Genomic DNA, 24,239 nt, shown 5'->3' with positions numbered 1-24,239 from the left:
CTATGTGATCATTCAAATGATTAATAATAATGTTAAATTGGGACAGACACATTCCTGGGATACTCCATTAGAGACCTCCTTGTAAGTTTTATAAATCCACTAAAAATAATCTTCAGGCACTGATATTCAAACAGTTTAGAATTTCCATAACTGTATTATTATCTGGTATATAATACCTACAAAAATTGGCCAGATGAATTTGTCAAATATTTTGCAAAAATCTAGGTAAGTTTTTCCAAAGCATTCCTTTAAATTCTCAGCTTAAGAATCATATACAAAAAAAAAAATCATTATTCTGGCACAACTTGTTCTGAATGAAACTAAGCTGCTTTATTGTTATAACCACTTCCTTCTATAAATGTTTGCTAATTATTCATTTTATATATGCTTAACACTTTTTTTTCTAATAACTAAACTGAAACTCACTAGTGTATGGGTTCACAATTTCATTATAATCCCTTTAAAAACCGAGAACAATACATGTCTTTCCTCCACCTTGTCTATTCCATCTTCCATAATCTTTCAAAGACCACTGAGGTAGTTTAATAATCATATTCACATGTACTTTCAGAACCATAGGATGTGGGCCAATTTCTGGCCAGTTTATAAAGCATAAAGGATAGATTTAGAGGTGAAAGAAAATTTTGATGCCATATAACAGTTATCCTTTCCCCATCTCAACGTTTTTGTTATTTTGAGGGTTGGCATAAGGAATTAAGAGGTAGTTTTTTGTGAATTGTGGAAGCTGTAGATGACATGCAAACACCAAAAGATGATACAGAACAAGTCGAGACACTCAGAAATGCATAAAATATATGTGTAGTTTTGCATAATATGAACATGTTTTATCTTTTAATACTGTAAACACCAAATAAAACAAACAAACAAACAAAAAAGAGGCTTTCAGATCTTCTTCCAAGCACAATCTACTGCTTCAGTTATATCTTGGAAACAAGATGTTGAAGACTGGAGTCAATAGATTTGGTCATCTTGGGTGCTCAGTGACCAGGACAGCATTAAACATAAGCAGAGTACACATTGTGACCATCAATGCCCCCTTCATTGACCTCAACTACATGGTTTATACCTTTCAAAGCGATTCCACCCATGGCAAGTTCAAGAGGACTGTCAAAGCTAAGAACAAAAAGCTGGTGATCAATGGAAAAGCCATTACCATCTTCTAGGAGTGTGATCCACCAATATTAAAGGGGGAGATGCTGGAACCAAATATGTTTCCACTGGTATCTTTTAACACCATGGAAAAGGTTGGGGCTCACTTGAAGGATGGAGCCAAGTGGGTAATTAACTCTTCCCCTTGTTCATGCCCCAATGTTCATGATGAAATTGAACAATCATAAATAAGATATTTTCCTTAAAATTGTCAGTAATGCCTCCTGAACTATCAACTGCTTGGCCCCTTGGCCAAAGTCATTCATGACAACTTTGGCATTGCAGAAGAATTAATGACTACAATCCATGCCATTAACATTACACAGAAGATAGTATATGGCCTCTCTGGTAAATTGTGGCATGATGGGCATGGCACTTCCCAAAATATTATCCCCACTTCCACTGGTGCTGCTAAGGCTATAAGCAAAGTCATACCTGAGATGAATGGGAAGTTTACAGGCATGGCCTTCCATGTTCTAACTCCTAAAGTATGTATTGTGGATTTGACCTGTCAGATGAAGAAACCTGTTAAATATAATGATATCAAGAAAGTGGTGAATCAAGCATCAGAGGAATCCTTGAAGAGCATCTTGGGCTACACAGAGGACCAGGTTGTATCCTGTGACTATAACAGCAACACCCACTCTTCTACCAGCCTCCATAACGATTTTGTCAACCTCATTTCTTGGTATGACAATGAATGTGGGTATAGCAAATGTTTAGTCCAAGGAAAAAAAGTGGAAAACCATGGATTTTCATCCCAGCCCCCCCCCCAAAGCATTCCACCACTGGGGAGTCCACATCCTTAACTTATGTTCCTACACTGGGGATCCCATGCCCCATTTACATCCTTGCCCCAAAGTAGCACTGTAGTAGTGGGGAGAATCCTAGAGTCCATATTGGGTAACATCAATAAAGTCACCACATTCAGTGCAAAAAAGAAAAGAAAAGAGAAAAATTCAGATTTCTTCTCTGATATAAAGGGAGGGCTAAATAATTTTACAAATATTTTCCATATCATGGTGATGCTGTGCCCCTAACTCCATGATATGGAATGGATAATTCTTCTCCAGACCCCTCATTTTATAGATGAGAAAACTGTAGCCTCAAGTGACCCACATAATCCAGGTTATGTTAATTACCAGAATTTGAACCCACATAATCTGACTCCAAATCTAGTGCTCTTTCTACAATACCGTGCTTCCTCACTCATCAAGATAAACTAGTTGCTTTCTTAGTATCTCCCAACTTATATTGGATATGAACAAAATATCAATTATTTTTGTTCCATTTATTTTTTTTATTCTGAATAGAATTTTATTTTCCAATCCATTTCTTTTTTTCAGTCTAACTATCATTCTACTTGGCAGAAAAAGCAGAATCATGTGCTTACTTATTTGAGGGAAATTTTAGCTTTTCTTTATGATATAGAATTCATCCAAGTTTTCTGATGATTTTCATGGAATATAGAAAAATCTCCCCATTAATAACAAACTATTCTGACTAGTTAACCAGCAATTAACAATTCTGCAATTCCTGTTGAAATTAAATTGTGATAGTGTCCATTAATTTTAAAGCTTTTTCTTAATCCATTATAAGCAAAGAGCAGTGCTATCTTTATTATACTTGCTTTTACTTTTCTCTCTGACAGAAGGATTTTATTATTCAGGGAAGTACATATACAAATATATTTGAGAATTTTTCCAATTATAAATACTGTGAATATTTTAACATATACTTCAATAATTTGTTGGATCTCTTTGTGTTATTACTATGAAAATTTAGAAGAATGGGAATGCTTCTAAGGCTCAAATAACCAAAGGAATATTTATGGAGTAAGTTGGACATAAGCTGATCTTAAATCACGAGTGGGGTAAAAACAGGAGAGAAGGGATGGCATTTCAAATTGAAGAATTATTATGAACAAAGCCATGGAGACTGGAAAGAAGGGGGAAAAGTGAGGAGAGAAAATTTATTGTAATACATATTAAATATTTTTAAATAGGACATGATATTAGATAATCCCCCTATCTTCCATAACCCTTTTAATAAGTTTAAACATATAGGTCTTAAGGTAAAAAAAAAAAACAAAACCTGTGTTTAATTAGAGTCTATGTAGCTAAATGCCTGTAGGATCTTCAACAAGTCTATTCACCGGTTTTCTCATATTTAAACTAGAAGAATTCTAAGGTCCCTTTCAAATCTAATATTCTGTGGTTCTGTGAAGTTTTGTCAATATTCAATATTTTGATGCACACCCAACTGCCTCAAGTGCTAGAATATATAACTCATCTATCCAAAAGGTACTGTGAGTCACTCCTGAAGCGATTCTAGAAGTTATATGCAGCTGGAAGTGAAGCATCCCCAAATAAATTTAAAACAATGATAATGATCAATTCCTGATCTTATTTGTGGATTGAAAAGTTTAGTTAATTTTCTACAATAGTCCTTTGTATTCCAGTTGTCCTCAACATGAATCATCTCGGAAAATTATATTTTTATGAATTAGAAATTTACTTTTTGAGATTTAATTCACTTATACATTATTCGCAGCTATAGACCCTGAATTTCTCTTGGGTGCTGAACATTCTATTGCTTTGTACTGTCATTTCTAACTATTATTTGTGTTGGTTCCAGAGACTTCAAACTGTATACTAAAGCTATATTTTTGTGACAGCCTTACGGATTTATTTTTTCAAGAATGTCTTAATCGCAATTACTTTAAAAAGCAGTATCTATAACTAAGATGTCAAAGTATGCCAGATATCACCAAAACTACATTGTGCAATCCCATCCTGAAAAATGAGATAGAAGTGAGATCAAATGACAATGAAACCTTCCCACTACATCCAAGAACTAACCAGTATTTGATTGTTATTTGTATCAAATTCTATGTGATGGCAAGTTGCATTGCTCCATGTTTCAAATGAATGAATACTTACTCAAATGGATCTGTGATGTCACTAATGTATGCTTTCAGTGACTCAGCTTAAAACTGTTTCACACCGTATGATGCTCATCTTAGTCTTTCTAAAAAGGTACCAAAGTTTGTATAGTCATGAATCTTCTGCCCTTCCTAGAGGTCCTTAGCTTATCAGTGGATCATGTGGGGTATTGACCAGTTAAGATGTGCTCTTATATCCTCATTATCTTTTTTGAATTCATATATACTTGGTAACATCATTAAAACCACTTTTCCTTTAGAATTCACACTCTGTTATATATTATAGACAGCTCATATCTATGATGTACAGCTCCACTTTCCTTTAGTGTTCCCTAAATGAATTTCCTCAGGGGCTACTATTGTAAGAATCATTGCCATCAAAATCACAAGAACATTGGGTATTAAAAAAGGAGGTCTTTGTTTCAAGGAAAACCCTGTAGTCATTAAAATTGTTTTGCAATTTCTTAATGGCAACAAATAAGTAGTAACGTCATCATCTTTTAAACTCTAGAGCCAACCCATTATCTATTATCCATATTCATAACAAAATTGCTCAGACCACTCTTTCATAAATTCTGTCAGTCTTCACTTCACTCTTACCTCTCTTGCCACTTTCTCCACAGACTCCTTGCCAACCATTTTGCTACCCATATCAGGTATTTTTGTATGGAGGAAATTATCCATTTGGGTTCTCCCTTCCTGATCCATGATAGCCTTTTTCACCTCCTTCTCTCTAATTCTAGAACCAGGAATGGTGAAGAAATTAACACTTCTAGTGTTATTTGAAGAGATTTGTAAATTTTCTCCTCCATGACCCCATTTACTATTCTTGTAATGTCTTGGACCAAAGTGTACCTCTCTGGCCACCTCTCCCCTATGTATGTTGTCTCCCCTAGTTTGACACATTGTACATGCTGAAGAAATGCTTTATCCTTCCAGGGAGCTGGTGATACAGTGGATACCCTGTTGGGCCTGGAGTCAAGAAGACCTGAGTTCAGATCTAGGTTCATATACTTACCAGCTGTGACCTTAGAGAAGTCACTTTACATGTTTGTCCCAGTTTCTTGAAATTTGAAATAGGAATAATAATAGTATATAGTAATAATATATATATAATAATAATCCTCATAGTAGCAAGGTTGTTGCAAGGATCAAATGACATGAGATATATATAGATATAGATATAGATATAGATATATATATAAAGTACTTAGCACAATACCTGGAATATACTACATGCTATTCAAATACTTATTGCCTTTCCTTTTCCATTTCTCTCCTTCCTTTCTTACTTTCCTTTTTTCCCTCCCTCCTCTCCTTCCTCCACAGTGTATTTCCAATATATTGAATACATTCTTTCCACTTCTATATCTGTCACTCTCTCTGTCTCTGGATATCACTGTCTCTTTTGTCACTGTTTCTATCCGTCTTTGTCTCTATCTCTATCTCTGTTTCTCTGTTTCTCCCTCTTTCTCTCTTCTTCTTGAATATAAAACTATGCCCTCTACTTCTGTCTCATCATAGAACTTCCCAAAGACCTGCTTACAGTGAAATATCTAACCATCCTACTATTCTCCTGGTTTTCTCCACCTTGAGTATCTCTCTGTAAGGCCTACTGCCTTCTTCCATGGGCCTCTATTTTGTGGAGGGACCTAAACCAACCCTCTTCCTGTGAGAAAATAATGGGTTTTGGGAAGCCCAGAGGCATGCTCCAGAGGATAATATTGGGATTCATTGGATTGACTTTGCTGATTAACTCACTTAAAGTTGACTTGGCAGAAAACATACCTACCTGAGAGCCTGGCCCTTGGCCAGGGGTGGGGGTGGGGGGGTGTTCTCTGAACTCTGACCGTGGGCACGTTCTTCTCATGGACTTCCCTCAAGCCCAGTGAACCAATGGATTTGGGTGATGCTAGCCAATTAGCTTGAAGCAGTGTGTAAGGCCTGCCTTTTGTTAGGATCTGCAGGAAGCTTCCAGTCACACAGGGAGAAAGACTTCATTTTTTTTTTTTGGCCTAAGACTCATAGGTGAAGGCGCCTTTTACTCTCCTGTTCCCTAGATCCTAGCAAGGCTTTCCTAACTTGGAGGGCAATGTGCTTTATCTTTACTAGTACCTAATATGCTTTAATAAATGCTTAATGTCCCCAAACTGGTGCTAAAGCTTCTAATTTATAAGTAACAATATATTAGAAACCCCAGCTAATTTTCCCCAAACTTGGGACAGAAACAAGGTGACCACATATAGTTTTATTCACCACAATCCTGAATCCATGGTCTACACTGTGCTTCAGGATGACCAAACAATGGGTTATGACAGACTTTCTCTGGCAATTTCCTAAATTAGGGGCTGAAAAAATGTCTCATCCATATCTTTTGTTGCTTCTGCCTCTTCAGAATTTGTGGTGTATTCTCAAGTTGTTTGAAGGGGAATTGGGCTGTTCCCTCCTAAGACCCAAAATTCAGGACATCTTGACTCTATACTTGAGGAAAATATTTATTTTATAGAACCAATAGACTGGAGGGCAGAGCCAAGATGGCAGAGAGAAGCCAGAAGTTTGCCTGAGCTCTCCCAAGTTTCCCTCAGAAACAACATCAAATCAAGCCTCTAAACAGATTCTGAAACTACAGAACCTACAAAAAGACAGAGACACAATCTTCCAACTTGAGATAATTTAGAAGACTTCAGGTTTCACTGGGGCAAAAGGGAAGCACAGTACAGCTCAGAACAGCACAGCACAGAGAGGACATAGGCAAGTAAGCAGGAATCTCTTGGCCACAGGAGAACAACTGAGGCCCCTTGATTGTGAGATCCACTAGCACCAGCTGAGAGGCAGGCTGCCAGCTGGAGGGCCACCCACAGGACAGGCATGACTAGGCCTGGCCATCCCAGCATGCCAGGAGCAAGCCCAGGGCAGTGAGAAATCCACAAGCCATAGAAGCCTCAGAGTAGAAAGCCAGTGACACAGCCCATATCCCCCAGCACAAGAAGCTTGAAACAGTGACCCTTGTGCCCCAAGAGCAGACCTCAACTTAAAAAAAAAATAAGCTGCAGTATGAATAAGAAAAAAAAAGAGCTCTTACCATTGAGAGCTTCTGTGTTGAAAGGGAAGAGCAAAACAGAAACTCAGATGAGGACAATACTCTCAAATTGCCTACATGTGAAGCCGTAAGGGGGAAGATGAATTGGCCTTAAGACCAAAAAGCCTTCTTGGAAGAGCTCAAAAATGATTTTAAATATCAATTGAGAGAGGCAGAAGAAAAAAAAGGGAAATAAATAAAGCAACACAAGAACCAGTAGACTTCTGAGTAATATATAAGCCATTAGCATCTTTCGTATCTAAATCACAGTGTATTTCCAACATTCTTCTCTGCCTTATCCTATGTCTATGTCTGCATCAAAGTAACAAAATGTCAAGGCTTATGTTGATTTATTTTAGAGTATTTGGTCAGTTTTTCATAGAATTTCTCTACTTTTCATCCATTGGAATTTATATGGGCTCATAACCTCAATATAATGAGAAAATAACTGGCATTTAGAAGACACTTTGATTTGAAAGTACTTTGCATGTTATGATATATAATCATTTTTATAAGATTTTGGGTTTGAAATTTTTTTCCCTCCTTCCCTTTCCTCCCCCTACTCCAAGATGTCAAGGAATCTGATACAGGTTATATATGTACAATCACATTAAACCTAATTCCATATTAGTCATGTTGTGAAAGAAGAATCAGAACAAAAGGGCAAAACCTCAAAAAAGAAAAAAAAAGGAAAAATAGTATGATTCAATCTTCATTCAGATCCCACAGTTCTTTTTCTGAATGTGGAGAAAATTTTCTATCATGAGTCCTTTGGAATTGTCTTGTTGTATTGCTGAGAAGAGCCAAGTCTATCACAGCTGATCATTATGCAATATTGCTGTTACTGTGTACAATGTTCTCCTGGTTCTGCTCACTTCATTCACCATCAGTTCACTTAAATCTTTCCATGTTTTTCTGAAGTCTGTCTGCTTTGTCCATCATTGATAAGTATTTATGCCTTCTTTGACTGTTTTTGTCAAAACACCAAAATGTTTATCTGCTGCATGTTCATCTCTACTTACTGCCTCTCTAGTAAATTTAAAATTGTGCAACTGAACACAGTTTTATAGTGAGCAAACCAAACAAATCTTGCAGTAGCAGTTTGTCACTATCTATTTCATTTACTGTAAACTGTGAGGTGTGAATAATAGGTATTATTTATCTACATATTAAAATGGATATAAATATCTTAATTTTCTAGGGAAACTTAATTCCTAGAAATTAAATGATTTCTTAGTTATCATGGGACTGGTTAACCTCAAAGGTATGTTTCAAAACAAAGTCTTTCCTGAGAATGAGTCCTGGGTTTTGTTTTGTTTTGTTTTTGTTTTGACACTAGTCTATGCTTCCTTCTTAGCAAATGTCCCACAAAATAATGATATCCCATTCCCCCACTTAGATACATGTTGAAAGACATTTTGCCTATTAATTAAAAAAATTCTCTAAGGAGAATCTTTTTTTTATATGTTTTAGTTTTTTTCATGGTGAAACTATAGATACTGTTGATTTTTCATCTTTTCTAGTAGGTTAATACCAATTAAATAATGAGGTCATGTTGTGAGTAAATATGGGATAAATAAATTTATATGGTTTAAAAGCTGTGTAAATCTTTCCTGTCTTTCTGTAACTCTGTTACTATTACTGGAAAGCAGCCCAACAATTCTGACTAGCTTTTTTTTCTTCTCTGTATGATGGGTCATTACATCCAAATAACATAATTAGTGATAACCTACTGCTAATTTGCTTCTTGACACGTGGATAGGCAGATTATGAGAGAGTGGTCAGAGCATGATGCAAGGACTATTTCTTAATCTTTTGAATCTGTCATTACTTACCAGAGTTTGGGCTCTACTTGGCTAACTTTATGCTGAAGCATATGAATAGCAGGAAAAGCAAACAAAATTATTTGGTTAAATATTTATTCATAGCAGTGTCCTCAAAACATGGAACTCAAGTTAAGTAGTAGAAAGTGATTCTTCCACCTTCATTTCTCACCAGACTATATTCCAGACACCACCAGCAAGATGCAGAAAAAATCTTCATATTAGAAAAACACTTCCACTTTGGCAAGAACAACTTGGAATTAATCTACTTCTGATGAATGATTCCTCCCAGCTTCTTCATTTCTCCTCCATGCTTCCTCTGCCTTTTTTTCTTTTTTTTTTCTTCCTTGTAACTTGCAGCATCCTATTGTGTATATTCTTCCCTAAATTAGAATGTAGGCTCCTTGAGGCCATGGACTGTTTTGGGGTTTTTTTTTGCGTGTATTTGTATTTCTAGTATTTATCACAGTATGGTTGTTGACACTGGCTGATTGGATGTGTGACATACTTTACTGGCAAGATTTAAAATTTTTGTTATAGAGGTGATCATTAAGGACTTATTCAGCATAGGTAAAAGTGTGGTTATTAACTACTAAGTGCCAAAATATTCTATTTAGATTAGTTCCTGTGACTGATTTTAATATACTTTATATGTTTTCATTGAAGTGTCTAATTAAATCCTGATCATGAAGACATTTGAGATTTTTGGATAATGTTTTACAGGATATTTTTATGAGTTATTATTCTTATGCAATGCAAAGTCTTATTGGGCATAAAAGTAGCATCATTAACTGATTTTCTTCTTCATTAATTGTTAATTGGGATGAATGCCTAAGGTGAAGCATTAACATTTTTAGCAAAATTTGCTAGTTCTTTATTTCTTCAACAAATAATGGCATGCTTGAGGGACTGAAGCTGTTTTCCCCCTTTATTTATTTGTACTTTATTTTTAAACAAACATATTAAATAAGGTAGGAATTCCTTGCCCTCAGATTATATGTGAGTTCTTGAATATACCTTGTCCCTGTTGGCTTGACTTTGAGAAGCATTATCATCTATATGCAGATTCTATAGTATATGTTGCTCCAGAGAATAGAACTAAATCCATTTAGTGGACATTTATATGAAGATTCTAGTTCAATATAAAGAAGATCTTTCTAATAATTAGAAACATCCAGGAACTAAATATGATTCTTCTTCATATTTAAATTTAATTCAGTAAGCCTTAGTAAACACTAAATGTCAGAAATTGTGAAAAGCACTATGGTGTGTTAAATTCTAAACATATAAAGTAGGTCCTGACTTCAAGGAGCTTACATTCAACTGGGAAGGGGTAAAGACATTTACCCATTAAGGAAATGTAAGATAATTTGAGGAGGGAGAGATCACTAGCAGGTAAGAGGGTCAGAGAAAGTTGTCAATAGGAGATGCTTCCTGAGTTGAATCTTGAAGGAAGATAAAGACTCTTAGAGGTAGAAATGAGAAAATAGTACACTTTAGGCATGTGCCATTCTATTCTTATCAATCAATCTACAAACATTTATAAATCATTATGTGGCAGGCTGTGAAGAAATTTAAAACTCAAACAGAGGAGTTTATACTTTATCTTAGAGGCAATAGGGAGCTATTAGATTGGGGGGGGGGAATGAGGGTTAAGTGACTTGCCCAGGGTCACACAGCTAGTAAATATCAAGTGTTTGAGGTAGGATTTGAATTCAGGTCCTCTTGAATCCAGGGCTGGTGCTTTATCCACTGTGACACCTAGCTGTCCCCTAGACGTTTTTAAGTACAATGACAAGATCCACCCTGTGGGAGTTGTATAGAGGATGAACTGGAATGGGTAGAAATTTAATTCAACACAAGACCAATATGATCACAATAGTGACTGAGGAGGGGGGAGCAATCTGACCCTTACAGAAATAGAAGAATAATGTACAAAATAAGAGAGCTGACTATTCGACTGTTTTTTTTCTTGTTCAGGCCATGATACTGTGTTCCATTGTGGGTCTAACATTTTCCGGTAGAGGCAATGAAAAATGGAAGCACTGCAGCTACTTAGAAGGTGGCAACTAAGATGATGAGGAAATTAAAAATTAATTGTCTAAGTGCCTTTCTATGCACTTATTATTGACTCATGTTTCTACCATTTTGTATATATACACTTATTATTGTTTTTGTTGTTTTACCCAGGTATAGCACCTTACATTTACCCTATTACATTTCAGCTTATTGCATTCAGCCCATTGTTTTATTCTATTGAGTTAATTAGGACAATTTTCATACACTCTATAATCTATGGTTCAGCACTCTATATGTTTAGCAATTTACTCAATTAGAAGATACCCTAGTTGTATTATTATCCAACTCATATTTTTCCATTTTACCACAAATATATTTTAGGCTATATAAAAAAACAATATTTGCTGAGATTAAAATATTTGATATTGGTAATTTGCGTTTATTAATCTTACCAAAAGTGGAAATTAGCATTGTGTGGAGAGTAATATTATTAATTTTTTTTTGGTGAGGCAATTGGGATTAAGTGACTCGCCTAGGGTCACACAGCTAGTAATTGTTAAGTGTCTGAGGTTGGATTTGAACTCAGTTCCTCCTGAATCCAGGGCCAGTGCTCTATCCACTGTGCCACCTAGCTGCCCTGACAGTAATATTCTTAATGAAATTTTTGTAGGTTCTGTTAATTATTATCTTTTCTACTATTCTAGCATTTTTCTAGGGATAAGTATACCTCTTACCTGGTACAGTTTGATGAACTGAACTTTTCTATTGAGAAAATGGGGGATGTGATGTCTACCTATAACCTAACAGGCAGTATCTCTTCCATTTATGTGATATCTTAAAGAACACTGATAGCAATTCTATAGTTATATCCACAAGTTATTCTATAATCTTGAAATTATTTTTTTTCTAGATCAGGGGATTTGAACTCACTGAAGGAATAAAGCCTCATTCTTACAACACCCAACTTTCAATTACTTATTACCCAATTACCCATTCGTGTTCTACACTGTTCCAATTGAAGAACATTCTTGATAAAGGAAGAAAAAAAATGGATTAAATAGATGTTTGGAGTTTGACAATTGATAGAGAATTTTAAACCAATTATGATGTATTAGGCACTGTGCTACTTGGTGAGGATAACAAATGTAACAAGCTGGATAGCATCTGCCCTCAAAGTACCTACATTCTAATGTGGAAAGACAACATATATAAATAAGCTATAAGAAATTGATAGATAACAAAAAAAAGAAAAGAAATGAATGGCACTTGCACAGTGCTACCTTGTGGAGTTGGTGGGAATGTTTTCTGAAGGCTTGAGTTCAGGCAAGGTCAGAATGAAGCACAATGACCAGAGCCAATGGAAAATCCAAGGTAGACGGGGAGGGAAGATATAGGGATTATGGCTAGACCGTAGAAAGGGTGAGGGGAAGGAGATGATGGAGTGTGGCATATGGCTTGATTCCCATAAAGATAAAGAGAAAACTCATTCATTTTGTGGGAGAGAGGTATGAAGGTGATGACTACAATGTAGATGGTATGGTATAGAGATGGCTGGAAAGTGGTATGGCAGCCTGGTTCTTCTCCCAAGTTATTTGTTTGTTTACTGTTCTCCATGGGATCCAAGAAGATACACTAAAGGATTAATCTTGGATCTTAAAACCTTTCATAAACTGACCCCTTTCTCCCCTTTCAGTCTTCTTACAGTTTATTCTGTTTCTTATACATAAACTTAATCTAGCAAGTCTGAGCATTTTTCCAGTATGCCCCTCATGTTTGGAATGCTCTGCCTCATCTCATCTGTCAGGATATCACTCCCCTCCATGTATTCTACAACCAAGTGCCATTGCTCTCCTTGCTGTTCCTCAAACATCATTCTATCTCTTAATTCCTGGTATTTTCATTGACTATCTCCCTTGCATTAAAATGCTCTCCCTGATCATCTCTGTCTCCTGGCTTCCCCAGCTTTCTTTAAATATCATCTTAAATCCCATTTTCTGAAAGAAAATTTTCCCCAGTCTTTTTTTTAAACTTAGCACCTTCCCCCACTTCCACTAGACTGTCAGAAATATAAGAAAAAAAGCATTTGTATAGCATATACTATCTCCCAGACACTGTGCTAAATACTGTTTACAAATATTACTTCACTTGATGCTCACAATAATCCTGTGAGGTAGATTCATTCATTATCATTGAGGAAACTGAAGCAAATAAAAATTTAGTAATTTTGTCAGGGTCACATAGCTAATAAGTGTCTGAAGTCATATTTGAACTCAGGTCTTCTTGACTCAAGGCCTAACACTCTATCCAATTGTGCCAGTTGTTTATATATATATATATATATATATATATATATATGTATGTATGTATATGTATATATATACACACATACACATACATATATATGTATATATAATATAGATAGGAAGAGAGAGAGAGAGACAGAGACAGACAGACAGACAGGGAGGAAGAACTTCTTTGATGTTAGAGCCAGTTTCTATGCTATCTCATCATTAAACAGTGAACTTGAGTATAAGACCTCTTTTTTTTCCAACTTTCTATTCCCAGTGCTTTGCAAAGAGCCTGGAATATGGTAGGTGCTTCATAAATGTTCATTAACCGACTGTTCAAGTGTTCTGTGGCAGTATTTCACTAATAGTATTACATTGTAAATGGTATTGTGAAATTATTGACTTTTTTCTTATTTTCAGTTGAGGACAGAATTTCTGAATTCAATCCTTTTTATCTTCAGTCACATTCTAATCTATGACTATTGTTTTCATATTTGTTACTAAGTTCAATCAAGGACTCTGTCAGAAACAGTTGAAGCATTTTCTCTTACAGAGATAAAATTGCATTAAGATAGACTGGGGAAAAAACTGAAAAGGAAAGAGAAAGTGTATTAAAAACAAAAAAATATCTTTTTCTATTTAATTTATAAGTCTACCAGAGAGTTGGCAGCAGTAAATAATTTTTCCTTCCATAATAGTCCATAAAGATAATTTACTAAAGTTAAAAGGCCTATCTAGCCTAGAATTCCAGCCTGGTCTGGTTCTTCCTTAAGTCCTCCGCCACAAGCCTGTTTCAATCAGGAACTCCCTCAAACTGAGTGTAGAAGCTTTTTATAGGTCTGGAACAGAGGCGGTCCTTACACACTGCTTCAAGTTGATTGGTTAGCATCATCCAAATCCATTGGTTCACTGAACTTGAAGGTGGTCTTGAGTTGAGTTCAAAGTACTTAGCTTTTGAGAACAATACCTTGAGTGTCTGCCAAATCCCATTATTTTCTCACTATATATATATATATATATATATATATATATATATATATATATATATATATATATATATATATATATATATATAATGCATATAATGTGTGTGCAATATAAAAGCCCCAGGTTCATTATAGGTGCTCATCCTTGAACCAAGTCCATTGAGACCACTCAGTTCAGTTCTGTTCAAGGCAACCAAAGAAATGAAAGAGTTCTGTTTTGTTAGGGAAGAGTGGTCAATGACATAGGCATTGCAAGCAGGAGTGCTTCAGAATTGCCTTTCAGTTCTCTTGATGAGTTTGGTCTCTACCTTTTGCTGCTACTGCTTCAACTTGAAGGATACTTCTGGAACTTGTTCAAAGATGGACAGGCTCTTTGTTCCTCTGAGGTTGGTTGAAAAAAATACAAATAGTTTTCAAGCTATATTTATGGCTATAATTTTAGAATTCCACATCTGTGCCCCTCCAAGTGCATGAAAGAAGTTGTTGAAGATTTATACATTAATACTCAATGCTACTGGTTCCCAAGAGGAAAAAAAAAATAAGCCATATGCCCGTGACTCTTTTTGAAGTCCTGGAAAATTTAAGAAGGATAACCACAGAATAGGAAAATCCATTTGCCTAGTCTAAATATATACATCTTTGTAATTGCTTCTAGACAGGTTTACTCTAACTAGCCAGTACTCTTATCTTTAGCCCAAATATCCACAGTTTCTATGGCTTTATAGGTAGGTTCATCAGTCTTTTCACTCCCTTGCTAATATTCTCTAGTTTGTCTATATCTTTCCTAAACAGTTTTGCTCAATACTAAACATATTACTCCAAATGTGGCCTGATCTGGTAAAATGCTTTTGAAAATGTTACCTCTCTCCTTGTGGTCATGACTTTTTTTAGTATGTCTGACATCATATTAGCTTGTTTTGTGGCCCACTTATAATGCTATTGACTCACGTTTATTCACTTCAATATAATTTACTTCCATTAGTCAATCATTAATTCCCTCTTACACACAAAGCACTGTGCTGGCCTTGGGAATGCTGAGAGAAGAAATAGTCCCTGAACTCAAGGAATTTACTTTCTGTTAGGGATTAGGAACATTGATCGAGAGAGAGTGAGAGCTAGAGCGAGAGAGGAGAAGGCAAAATAATGCAAATAATTTTTAGGGAGAAGGGAAAGAATTTTTAAAAGCCTCTTATAGGAGATGCTATAAACCTTGAAAGGGCCTAAGTAGAGCAGTGGATAGAGAATTGGAGCTTGGAGTCAGGAAGGTATTCAGCCTCTTATATTATCTCTGTATGAATAAGTTGGTTAAGTTTCAACTTCTATTTGTTCAGTTTTCTAAACTGTAAAATGGGAATGATAAACCTTCCTTCCAAGACTATTGTAAGGATCAAATGAGATATTAATAAAGTGCTTAAAACAGTGTAACATAAAGTAAGCATTATGTAAATGCCAGGGTATTAAAAGATGGAGGTGAGCACAGATAACTTTTCCTGTATGGGGGAGACATTGTTCCAAAGCATTGAGGTGTGGATCTTGTACATGAGAAACAATGAATGCTCCACTTTGAGTGAAATATAGTGTGGAAGGATACAGAATCTAGTAATCAGAAGTGACTAGTACCAATCTGTGCATTTTTATATGACAAAACTAGAAGTTTGTGTTTTATACTCTGGATTGAGCCTTTGATGTTTTTTTAATATAGGGGTGACATGGTCAGGTGTGTACTTTTGGAATAGCAATTTGACTGTTCAGTAATAGATGGATTGGAAAGGTATGAGACTAGAGGCAGAGAGAACAATTATGAAGCTATTGAAATAGTCAACTGAGGATCCATATTCATCCTTATCTGCCTATACTATGTTACTCATGTCCATGTCATCCCACAGATTCATCACAGGGAGTCAATTTAACATTCTAGGGACCTTATTTTGACATTGTGAATGTACTATACAAATGGGGCACACTTGCTACACAAAGTCTTCCCCAAGTTCTCATAACATGAGCAAGCTGTGGTCTTTTTCAATTATGAATTTCTTGATGATATAATTTATACTTATTTACAAGTATAGCGTGGTGATGATAGGATGCTGCTACCATTATAATTATAATTGGCACATGGGGTGCCATGTTATTTGCCTATTCAACTCTTTTTTTTTGGCCGGGCAATGATGGTTAATTGACTTGCCCAGGGTCACACAGTTAGTAAGTGTCAAGTGTCTGAGGCCAGATTTGAACTCAGGTCCTCATGAATCCAGGGCCAGTGCTTTATACACTGCACCACCTAGCTGCCCCCCTATAAAAATCAGAAAGAAAATTGAGGTGGCAGTTCTATCAGGGTTTTATACATATACACATGTGCACACACATACAAACCTCAAGTAAAGTAGTGAATAGATTTTCTCAAAGATTATATGAATGACTAGCAAATAATGTGGGAAGATGTTGTCCTACCTGGACTACATCCCCTCTTAGGGGACCCCTTTCAGTATTAGGAAGCTATATAAAGATGTCTATATGAACTGGTACCAGTCCTAACTTCTATTCTTACTATCCCCCCCTCTTTTTTTTTTCTTTTTGAAATTTATGACTGGCTTAAAACTTTGCAATTCACTTTTACTTGTGCCACAGTCTAGCTATAAAATTTGTTTTGGCCTTTAGGACCAGTTAGCAACATAGTATTATCCTGGGATGTTCATCCTGCTACAGCCTAATATATATAGAGGAAGTATATTAGAAACTTTCTGAGCAAAAACTATTTTCAATAGTCAAACTAGTCCAAATTTTCTAAATCAGCAATGTTTACCCTTTTTGAGCATGTCATTGTCAACTTTAGCACTCTGATGAATACCATGAAATTTTCATTGGAATAATGTTTTATATGCAAAAATAAAATTAAAAAGGATTATAAAGGAAAATAATTTTGAAATATCATAATTAATTTTTAAGGTGATAGACTCCAAGTTAAGTGTGCCTATTATGGAGAGAGCTATGGTTCTTTTTCGTTAGAAATGAATAATTTGAGAATTTGATTCTTAAACAGAGATACTAAGGAAATTTTCACTGTATGCTTGAACATCACCTCCACCTGGCCCCAATATAGAGGATATATCTCAGGAAAACTCACCTCCTTCATATAGCCTTTGGAAATGAAGAAAAAAGGTATTCATTTCCTTTTGTCCTGTTATGACTGGATATATAATACCTTTACCCATTATATTTTAGCTTTTTATCCATAAAATATTCTTACTTTTGACATGCATGTGCTGAAAAATGCTACACATATTGGATTTATTCCATGTAAATAAGGTCATTCCATGCAAATAAGGTCATTCCATATAAATAAGGTATTGGCTTGTCTTCAGTGGGTTGTGCATTTTTCTTTGAATGGGAATTGGCATAGTGCTACATGTAATTTAGATTCACTTCTCACCCATACTTACTTCTCTCACATTTCTTTATTCTTAACACCTATTGCATTTATTAGTGGCTAAAAACAATTTATCACTTCATTTTATGCTGTCTCAAACTGTTCTATTTATTTTATTCATGCTAACCTTAGAATAAGATTATAAACTGCCCAAGAAAAGGAAGCTTAACCAATAGCTGTCTTGCTTCCCTCATGAAAGGAATTACATTTAGGAAATAAGGCCCTTCTTAGGTATAGCATAGGTACTCAAAAATACTTGTTGAATTAACTTTGTATTCTTGTTATTTTTTAAATTCAGTTTTGTTTTCAGTTCTAGATTCTCTTCCTCTCCCATGATCTCCCTCATCCATTGAAAAATTAAGAACTACAGTTTTCACTGTAGCAGAAATATTTCAAAGATAAATTTGTTTTATTATACAGATAATTGACTAATTGAAGTGGAAGGGAAGACAATCACCAACTATATGAATTGGAGAGATTTTGGTGTATTTGTAGTTAACAGGGAAGTAATCAATAGAGAGGGAGAGATTGAAGATTAGAGTATGTGAGAGAATGAAGCTTAAGAAGATAAGGAAGGGATGTGATCAAGGGTACCCGAAGAAGGGTTGGCTCGGCAAGCAGAAGGGGTACCTCATCATCAGAATTTAGAGTGAAGTAGTATAACATTCCATTTTCTATTTTTTTTTATTTTTTGGAAAAGAAGTCCTTATAGTGAGCTCATACTTACCTTAATCAATCAACAAGCATTATTAAGTATCTACTCTATGTCAGGCATTTTACTAGGTTTGGGGGATAGAAAGAGAAAAAATGAAACACTCATTGTAATAAAGGAGTTACATTTAGTAGTACATTGTTATCCTGTTTCTCTTTTGAAGCCAAATAAAAATAATCCAATGCTTTCTAACAAGATTCTTTCTTCCTTCTTTCCCTTTTCCTTTCCCTTTTCCTTCCTCTCTTCCTCTCCTCCTCCTTCTTCCTCTTTTTTTCTTCTTCTCCACAAGTTTAAGGTCAAATATTATGTTCCAAACTGATATCATGGGCAATGGTTTGGGAAGTCCTTCCAAAATCTTTCCTTGTAATTTCTAGAGAAGTCACTTCCCTTTGCTATATCTTAGTGCTGGTCTTTGTGTGTCATGGTCCCCTTAGACAGTCTTATGAAGCTATAAATACCTTCACAAAATAATATTTAAAATACATAAAATAAAATATATATGATTACAAATGAAACCTTATATTTTACTATATCATCAAAAACAGATTTTTTTAAAAGTTCATGGACCCTATTTTAAGAACCCCTGAACTAAATGATCTATAATATACCTCGCATCTCTAATATTCTATGTTCTTCAGATTATGAGAATTATTTTAATTCCCTTAATCATTTTTGCCTTTTAATTGTTCAGGCATTTCTCTTCTTTGTGGTTTTGTTTTGTTGTTGTTTGGTTTTGTTTAGTGTTTCCAGCACTAGCCTTCATGGGAAACTGAAAGTTTTGCATTCAGAATAGGAGGGCTTTCCTCAGGGGAAAGCTGTAGGAAAATCTCTTGGACTAAGGCAGAAACAGTACGTTTAGATTTTACTTTACGGAGCTGTAAGGGAAGCTGATTTTACTCATATTATAATGAATATGTCCAAGTGGGACAAGGGAACTATTAAATGCAGATTAGCAATCACTTCAAATAGGATGATCAGCAAAGTCTTGATCCTGCCCTTTCTCTTTGGCCCAAAAGAACCATGGTTGCCACCATCTGTTTCCCCAAACCCTATAGCAGAAGGTTGGAGTGATTTTAGTCCCTGAGATACATTGACTAAGTCCTATAATTTTCTTTATTAGCAGACACAGGTAGCCAAGGATCAATGTCTATACTTAGAGCAATGTTCTTTGAATACATTTTCCATTATTCCCATAACGTCCTGGAACTTTGTATTTTTCCATATGAATTTAATCTTTTTTGCATGTGTTTTATGGATTTTTTAATGATGATTGGTAGGAAGCAGTGTGATGTAGAGAAAAGTATGATACATTTGGAATGAAAATACCTCAGTTCAAATCATAATTCTACTACTTGCCACCTGTGTGACCTTGGGGAAATCATATTACCTTCCTGAGGCTCTGGTTCCTTTTCAGTGAAATATGGATATTTGATCAGAAACCTTCAAAGACACCTTCAAGGACAAAATCTGCTGATATGGTAATGATCATTTTGATTGTTTTTTCAAAATATTAATTGAAATTGCTGCCCAGGGTCTGATAATTTGTTCTCTTATCATTAGCTATATTATCTATTAAAAAACTTTTAAAAAAGTTTTCTTTAAAAAGAAATTTACATCATAATTTTATTATATATTTAAGAGGAATTTAATAGGGCATAGCCAAGATGGTGGAGGAAAGGCATTAAATGCTCAGAGAACCTCACACAATTACTCCCAAAAACTCCAAACACAGCAATAGGACAACTCCTGGAGTAGCAGAACCCACAAAAAGACAGGATGAGATTATATTCCATCTAAAGACAGATTAGAAGTTCAGCAGGAGGGGGCTGCTGTGCCAAGCTGGGAGTAGAGTCCAACCCTGTGATTGTGCAAACAAAAATCCAGCCCTAGGCAGACTGCACCAAAGAAACCTACCCCCCAGGCCTCTGGATCAGCTGCAGTGTGTGCATCTTCTGGAAGTAAACTAACAGTCTGGTGAGACGTCTGAATGGCCAGATCGGGGAAAAAAAAGGTGTGTCTGTGGGAGCTGAAGAAGGATTCAGCTGTCTTACGCCATCAGGGAACCAGGAAGAAATCTTGAGCAATGGAGGCCCAGGTGTGGGAAGGGCACCAGCTGCTTTTCAGTGTTAACAAGCACAGCAAACAAAATTTTGCTGCCTGGTTGATTAGTAATTTGGCCTGGGTTTATTAACACACCAGAGCATAGGCCAGGCAAATGAAAAATGTTCCCCTCCTTCAGTAGTATCACCTGGGAAACCCCTGGGGCTTGGGACAGTATAGTCTGGAAGCAGGGCCCCACTTTAAGAAGTCGGGAGTCAAGTAAAAAATGGGCCAGATGAGCAAGCAGAGAAAGTTGCAAACCATAGAAGGTTCCTTTAGAGACAGGGAGGATTAAGGTGAACCCTCGGAGGTGGGGGGGTGGCAACATCAGGGTTCCTATATATAAAACTTAACAGAAAAATATGAATTGGTTTCAGGCCATACAGGAGCTCAAAAAGGACTTTGAGGATAAAGTAAGAGAGATAAAGGAAAAAATGGAAAGTGACATGAGAGTAATGCAGGAAAGTTATGAGAAAAAAGTCAAGGAGGAATTTGGGGGCAGAGCCAAGATGGCAGAGGAAAGGCAGTGAGCTCTTGAACTCACAACACGATCACTCCAAAAAACATCGAAATAATGCCATAAGATAAAAGTCAACAGCTTGAAAAGCCAAATGGACAAGGAGATACAAAAGCTCTCTGAATAAAATAAATGCCTAATAATTAGGATTGAACAAATGGAAGCTAGTGATTTTATGAGAAACCAAGGCACAATAAAGCAAATCCAATTGAATAAAAAAATAGAGGACTATGTGAAATATCTTCTTGAAAAAACTGTTGATGTGGAAAATAGATTCAAGAGCTATAATTTGAAAATTATTGGATTACCTGTAAACCATGATCAAAATAAGAGTTTGGACATCATCTTTCAAGAGATTGTCAGGGAAAATTGCCCTTATATTCTAGAAGCAGCAAGTAAAATAGAAATTGAAAGAATCCACCAATCACCTCCTGAAAGAGATCCCAAAAGGAAAACTTCCAGGAACATTATAGCCAAATTTCAGAGCTCCCAGGCCAAGGAGAAAATATTTCAAATTGACAAAAAGAAAGAATTAAAATATGGTGGAGCAACAATCAGGATAACATAAGATCTAGAAGCTTCTATATTAAAGGATCAGAAGGTATGGAATATGATATTCTGGAGGGCAAAGGAATTGGGATTACAACCAAAAATCACCCACCCAGCAAAATTGAATATAATCTGTCAGGGGGGAAAATGGGACTTCATTGAAAAAGAGTACTTTCAGGCATTCATGATGAAAAGACCTGAATTGAATAGAGCATTTGACTTTTGAATACAAGACCCTGGAGAAGCATAAAAAAGTAAACAGGAAAAAGAAACCATGAGGGACATTAAAGGGTTAAACTGTTTACATTTCAATATGGGAAGATGATATTTCTAAATCATAAGAGCTTTCTGAGTATATGGGGAGATGATAGGAATAAATTTAGATGGAGGACACAGATGGGACTTGATTAAGAAGGGATGATATCTGTAACACATTTATTTGTTGTTTATCTTTTTTGGTAGGGTATGGTTGGTATTGGTTAGTGTCTTGTGTCTGAGGCTGGATTTAGGCTTGGGTCCTCCTGGGTCCAGGGCAGGTGCTTTGACCACTGTGTCACCTAGCTTCCCCATTATGCCTTCTTTAGGGTAAAAGTGAGGGGAGAGAGGAATGCACTGGGTGAGAGGGAAAGAAGACAGGTAGAATGGGGTGAAATCCCACATGAAAGAAGAAGGAAAGGGTTTATGAAGTGGGGGTAAAGATGGGGGGGAGTGGAGAAATGAATGAACCTTACACTCAGAATTAGCTCCAAGACATTAATCTCATCAGAGGTGGCTCAATGAGTAAATAACATACACACTCAATTGGGTGGAGTAATCTATCTAACCCTGCAGGAAAGTAGGAGGGGAAAGGGATAAGGAGTGAGGGGTGAAAGAAGGGAGAACAGAGTGGAGCAGGGAGAAGACTGAAGCAAAACACTTTTTTGAAGCAGAGGCATGAGTAATGTATTATGATGATGATGATGATGATGATGATGATGATGGATTGATAGATTGATGATAATTGCAGGAATATGATTGTTGAAGATTGATGAGAATGACTGATGATGATGATGATGATGATTGAATGAAGAAGAAGATTGATTGACAATGATGATGATTAACTGAGGATGATGATGAGGATTGATGGTTTATTGATGGTGATGATGATGGCAAAAAATATGGTACTTACTTTGCTGTGTATTGTGAAGATAATTCTTTGTCAAGTTTGAGGTACTATATAAAAGTTATCTATTACTGTTGCAACAATCAACCTCATGAGTTCATTGTTAGGAAATCTCTCTTCAAAGTACTATATAAATGTAGTTTACTATAAAAAAATGATGTGTAGGATACTATCAGAAAGACCTGGAGGGACCTGCATGAGCTGATGCAAAGTGAAATCTACTGTATACAAAATAACAGTAATATTGTGAGATGATCTGCTGTGAATGACTCGGTTATATTCAGCAATTCAATGATCCAAGACAATTTGGAAAGTCTTATGAAAAATGCAATCCTTCTACAGAGAGAGAATGTGTATTTGAATACACATTGAAACATATTTTTTTGGTTAATTACTTTATCAGAACCAACCAAACAAAAAATGATGAGCAGGATGCTATCAGAAAAACCTGGAAAGACCTACAGAAACTGATGCAGAGTGAAAAGTACTATATGCAAAATAAAGCAATAGTGTAAGATGATTTGCTGTGAATGACTTGGTTGTTTTGAGCAATTCAATGATCCAATATAACTTTGGAAGACTTATGAAAATTGCAGTACTTCTACAGAGAACAAACTGATGGTATCTTAAAACAAATTGAAGCATAATTTCTGGGATAGTTCCTTAATCTGAAGTTTTGTTTTTGTCTGTTTTCTTTCACAACCTCACTAACATGAAGATGTTTTCCATGACTACCCATGTATAACTTACATTGAATTGGTTGAGTTTTTGAGGAAGAGAAATTGGAACACAAAGTTTTAAAAATTGTGGCAAAATTTGTTTTTACATGTAATTTGGAAAAGTAAAATTCTAAATAAACAAAAAAGGGGAATAGTGAATTGTATATAGTAGATTTGCACTGAACATTTTATGTCTAATTATCTTTTTCATTATACTATGTTATGGAAATATTTGTTTTATTCCATAAATTATAAATAAAATAAATTACAACATTTTAAGACCTTATATTTATATTGTTTAGGAACAATCACCATTTCCAAAACAAAACAAAACAAAAGAACAACAACAACAAAAAAAAACACCCAAACAACAAAACTGAACTTCCAAGTACACTTTCTTAAAAGCTTCCTTAAAGACTAAGTTCAAATCCAACTTTCTGTAAGAGGCCTTTCTGCATCCTGCCTTCCCCAATCTCAATCTTGTCCCAGCAATGGATAGCAGAAGATCAGAGGATAAAAAAATGTTATTTAAAGAAGCTCTGCATGGTTCCTTGAAAATTATTCATTATTTCATAAAGATTATATACCCACTTGGTCCTCAGGGCTCAATCTGCTTTGCTAAGTGACTTTGGCACCAGTAATTCCTGGAAAACTGCAGGTCAATGATTCAGAAAAGAAGTACCTTTGCAGGAGTGAACAATGCAAAAAACCCCAAAAAGCATACAAACAAAAACAAAAACCCTG

The 24,239-nt window shown here is 35.7% G+C and overlaps 1 pseudogene; it reads left to right on the top strand.

Annotated features, from left to right (window-relative positions):
* The first annotated feature begins 956 nt into the window (after positions 1–956).
* On the top strand, positions 957–1,979 carry LOC122747666 (annotated as a pseudogene).
* Positions 1,980–24,239: the final 22,260 nt, after the last annotated feature.

Source organism: Dromiciops gliroides, chromosome 3 (assembly GCF_019393635.1).
Source record: "Dromiciops gliroides isolate mDroGli1 chromosome 3, mDroGli1.pri, whole genome shotgun sequence".
NCBI classification, from domain to species: Eukaryota; Metazoa; Chordata; class Mammalia; order Microbiotheria; family Microbiotheriidae; genus Dromiciops; species Dromiciops gliroides.
Note: the sequence above shows the minus strand (reverse complement) of the source record. Positions and strands in the feature narration are given on the sequence as shown.